Here is a 5,551-nt window from a genome sequence, read left to right on the forward strand (position 1 = left end):
TTAAAAAAATATTATTATTATTATTATTATTGTGCTGTAAGTGTAATGGATGATATCTTCTTGCTCTGCAGTCAAATGCTCTACCACTGAGCTATACCCCCAATCTTCTTGCTCTGTTTCATTTTATACTTATTTTTGAAGAGAATTCATATTTTAGATATTATAAAAATAACACAAGTAATTGTATTTTAATATATTACTTTATTATTTGATGCATTCTATTTGCACAATTTTTTTGTTTCTCTTTTTCCTCAACCTTGGGAATTTAGCAAATTATCTTAAGATAATTAAGATAATAACAAAGGGGAAAAATATCAAAAATTAAAATCCAGGTTGCCCAGTTAAATTTAAATTTCAAATAAGTAATGAATATATTTTAATATAAGGATTACTATGCAATATTTGATATACTTTTAATTTTCAATTGACAATTGATAAAATTGTATGTATTTGTTGTATGCAATACAACATATACACGTGTGTATGTTTTGAAATACATACATATTGTAGGATGGCTAAATCTATCTAATTAACATACACATTACCTCATATTGATAATCAGTTTTGTGGTGATGACACTAATATTTTTGAATGATTATTTATCTATAAGCTAAAATGTAATTGAATGTCTTGAATTTTCCCTAGAAGCCCTAACCTAAGTTGGAAATTGGCCATGTGTTTGAGGTCATTCAAGTCTCCAGTATATCACACCACCAAAATCATTGTTCTCTGCCTGTCCCTCTAACGGTCCTGAGTCTGGTCAGTTTAGACTCAAAGCTTCTTTCCTAGAGATAAACTAGGTAAGAAGAGGCAGAATGCTCCAAAGAGAACTGTAGAAGAGCACCTTTAGCCTCTATGGAATTTCATACCGTCTTGTCATCACTGTATTCAACAACCTGTTGCCTTTACATATGTGATTTTTCTCATCTGCATAGATTTTTTTAATTTGTTTTCTGTGGGATAGTTGGACAATTGCAAATTCATTCCATATTGTTCAGCATCCAAAATGACTTTATGTGAATTGTATTTTACTATTTTCAGTTTAAAACGTTTTCTTAATTTTGATTATTTCTTATTTTATATACAGTTTAACTAAAGATATACTTTTAAAGTGTTTGATATTTATACATTTCTGTGCAAATGCTTTTCAGTCATTGATTTCTCACTTATTTATATTTTGATCAGAGAATACATTTATGATGTAAATATTTGAAACTTTCAGTTTTCTTTATGAACCCATATCTGGTCCAGTTTTGTAAATGTCTTGAAATGAATTTATATTTTGCACATTGTTTTTTCAGTATTTTATATTCAAACATGTTAATTAGGTTTTTCATTATATAAGAATACTAATTTTTAACTACTTGTTTTGTGAACAACATAAGCCTTTCTATTTAATTCTACCAAATTCCATTTTATATAAAATTGAAAATGACTTATCAGGAGCACACCAAATTAAAATGATTATATATTCCTCATGAATTAAAACTTGAATCAATATGAACTGGCCTTATGTAGCACAAAATGATTTCTTTACCTAACGTCTATTTTTGTTTCAGTCTGTTATAGGTATTCTAACTTTAATTTAGAGTTTGCTGAGGTTATCACTTTTTATCTTTCTATCTGAACCTTGCTTTTTACTATTGTGTTTCTCTTAAATTGTTGGACTTTTCAGACAGACTGACAATCACTTAAGTGGATGTATGAAACTCCATTTTTCTATATTTTTACTAATTTATGTATTTAATTATAACACTAGTGTATCATTCAATGTCTACTAGTTGTTCTTTCTCTCTTTAACTGTTGCTATTTTATTTTACATTTTTTATCGTTGTGTTTCCTTGTATTCATTTGGGAGGTGAATGTTTCTTTTAGAAGATGTTCTATACATTTAATCATGAATAACTTACCTTTGAAATTCAGAGGTAATTAGTACCTTCATTCTCTTGTTAAATAATAAACTTATAACATTCCATCCCTACTTTGTAGTTGTTGAATTTTTATGTCTCACTTTTAAATCTTACTAAATTTATTATAATATATAGTAATTTGTTATATAGTATTGTTATATTATTAATGTATTGATACATCATTATTACATTATTATGCCAAACTTTGGGTTTTTTTTGTAGATATGCTCACTTACTATTTTCTTGCTCTATATTTTTGTGTATCTTAGGCCACACAAGAAATTATTTACCTTTCTCCTTAAATTACATGTTTATGACATTTTCTTGAGAACCTGGTCTACTAGCATAAATTTTCTTTGGTCTTATTGGTCTGAGAGTGCCTGGGCAGATTATTTTCTTGAAAAAAATGAAAATATTATGTTATATATTTTAGCTTCTTTTGTTTTTGATGAGCTGGTTGCTTTTGTTTATGACTGAAAGTAATGTCTTTTTTTTTCCTGACTAATTTCAATATCTCAATTCATTTAGTATTCCATAGTTTCACTACAAGATATTTGTTTTTGGTTTTGCCTTTCACTTTTCCTATTGGAATTTTTCACATTCTTCTATATTATTTTTATTTATGTTTTATTTATTTATTTTTAGTTGTGACTGTGGTTTGAACTCAGGGCTTTGCATTTGCAGCAGGTGTTCTACCACTTGAACCACACCTCCAGTCTATTTTGCTCTGGATATATTGGAGATGATCTTTCAAGATTTGCCCATACTGGCCTCAAATTGTGACCCTTCTAATCTCAGTGTCCCAAGTAGCTGGGATTGCAAGGAAAAACCACAGGCAATGGGCTTCTGCCTTATTTTTTCACTGAGTAATTTACTTGGGTATAATCTAAGTGATGGATGATGGCAAAGCTGGAAAACATGTCAAGGGTAAGTCCATGTACAGTCCACAAAATCCTTTCAGTATACCCATTCACACTAAAATGTGGAGAAAATAGTTATATTCTTTATAGTATCATCGGATAAAGAAAGCATAATTTACAAAAAGAAATAATACACAGTTTAATATAAGACACCAAATATGCAGTATTACATCTCAATAGGTCCAACTTTATTAAAGTTAATAAAGTTAATCATGCACAAGATTTTTGCAAAATAAACTACTTATCCACACTAACACTAAAAGAAATCCAAATAATTGAATGTATCTATGAATTAGATATTATAAACATATCTGTTTTTCTCAAATTAATCTACATAATAAACACAGTCCAAATCAAAATATTTTCAGGTATTGTGATTTGAAGACATTGATATTAATTGTAATATCTGTATGGAACACAGCAGTGCAAACACTGATAAGTTACTCATGGTGAAGTATAACAAATTCACAGAACTTATACTTGAATATCAAATTTACTACAAATCTACAGTAATAGACACTGTTGTATTGGACAAGAATAAGCAAATTGGCATATAAAAATAGAATACAAAAACCAACTCATGTGGATGCAGTCACTTGATTTGTGACTGTACAACATAACAGTGCAGTGAGAGAAGTACAGTGTTTGGCTAATGGTTGCTCAATCAGTTGGATAGCCAAAAAAGAAAAAAATCTTGATTCCTAACATAGATTCAAAATTCAAATGTGATGAATCACAAATCCAAATACAAAAGAAAAAAAATGGAAAAATTTCCTCTTATATTCCTTAACTATCAAACAAAACATACTAACCACAATGGTTAATTCAACCTATTGAGTAATTGGTCTTTATTAAAGTTAAGGACTTCTGTTTATCAAAAAACCGATTCAGAGATGGAGTTGAAAAGCAGAAAATATTTGGAAGGACAAAAGACTAATATAAAGAATATGTAAATAACTACTACAGATTAATAAGAAAATTTAAGGCAACTGAATGAAAAGAGAGGCAAGCCACAATTGTTGAACTTTCCTAAAAATGGTATTCTAAATAACTATACTAAAAGACTATTAATTTGTTCAGCCCTCAGAGACAGTATAAAATAAGTGAAAATACAAAAACTAAAATAATAAAGCAAGACAAGTGTTGGTGCAGTTATGTATTAATTTTAATTTCATACACTATTTATAAGACTCTAAATTGGTGAAATTTCCTTGTAAAATTTTTGGCAGTACCTCCTAACAGAACCTATGCATTCTGTGTAAACACAGAAATCCCATTCCTAGATATAACAAATATATGCATATACTTGTCAAATGTGTACATGTGTACACCAAAAGACTAAAGATACTCAAGAAATTTCATACAACCATATCTAGTAGTTCAGCCTCAATGTTTATCAATGCTAGAATGGATAAACTGTGGATTTTCCACATACAAAATTGCATATAAAATATGAAAGAACAAGTTATCTCTATAGAAAATATAAATGAAATCCATACATACAATACTAAAGAAAAGATCTATACTGAAATATTTACAACTTATGTGAATACATTTAAAAATAAAGTTATTGGGATCGCTTGGCCCCCGGCAGCTGAGAAGCCCGTGACAGGCCGGAGTGGCACCATTCCTGCCCTGAGGCCTGCTGACCGGCTCTGCGCGCCCGGCGGAGGTCGGCGGTGATCAGCAGTGACCGCAAGACGGTGGTCGGCCCTGGGCATGTATGCCCCTGGAGGCGCTGGGCTGCCTGGCTGGCGCTGGCGGAGGAGCCCGGGAGGCAGCGCTCTGCCCAAGCAGCCAGAGCGTAGTCTGGCTTCGGCCCTGCCTGGTGCCCTGTCCATCACGGCGCTATGCACTGCCTTCACTGAGCCTGCCTGGTTGCACATCCACGGAGGCACCTGTTCCCGCCAGGAGTTGGGGGTCTCCGACGTGCTGGGCAACGTGCACCAGGACCTGCTGAAAGATTTCTGCATGAACCCCCAGACAGTGCTGCTCCTGCGGGTCATTACTGCCTTCTGCTTCCTGGGCATCCTGTGTAGTCTCTCTGCATTCCTTCTGGATGTCTTCGGGCCCAAGCATCCAGCCCTGAAGATCACCCGGCTCTATGCCTTTGCCCATATCCTCACTGTCCTGCAGTGTGCCACTGTCATCAGCTTTTCTTACTGGGCTTCTGAACTCATCCTGGCCCAGCAGCAGCAACATAAAAAGTACCATGGCTCCCAGGTCTACATCACCTTTGCTGTTAGCTTCTACCTGGTGGCAGGAGCTAGTGGAGCCTCAATCCTGGCCACTGCTGCTAATCTCCTGTGCCACTACCCTACAGAGGAAGAGGAACAGGCCCTGGAGCTGCTGTCTGAGATGGAGGAGAATGAGCCCTACCCTGCAGAATATGAGGTCATCAACCAATTCCAGCCACCCCCTGCCTACACACCCTAGGCAGCCCCTTCCCCTGAGTCACAGCTCCTCTCACACTCAGAGGAGCTCCTTCCCCCAGCAGGCCTTACCAGTAGGACCCTGACCATCTTCATGAAACCTTCCCCAGGAAAGACTGTCTTTAGGGTTTTCCATGTGTCCCTGCTCCTGAAAGCTGGGATTAAGTGATTTTACATAACACATTCTTTCCCTCTTGCTCCTCTCTGCTCCCTTCACAGTCACTAGTCACTAACTGGGGAGGATCAGACAAATTTCCTTCCCTTATGGGTCATAGCTTTGGGACTGAGA

General features: G+C 34.6%; 1 pseudogene; it reads left to right on the top strand.

The window, feature by feature from the left end:
* Positions 1–4,549: 4,549 nt before the first annotated feature.
* On the top strand, positions 4,550–5,266 carry LOC109702001 (transmembrane protein 127 pseudogene; annotated as a pseudogene).
* The last annotated feature ends 285 nt before the right edge of the window (positions 5,267–5,551 follow it).

This window comes from Castor canadensis, chromosome 8 (genome assembly GCF_047511655.1).
Source record: "Castor canadensis chromosome 8, mCasCan1.hap1v2, whole genome shotgun sequence".
In the NCBI taxonomy this organism is placed as follows: domain Eukaryota; kingdom Metazoa; phylum Chordata; class Mammalia; order Rodentia; family Castoridae; genus Castor; species Castor canadensis.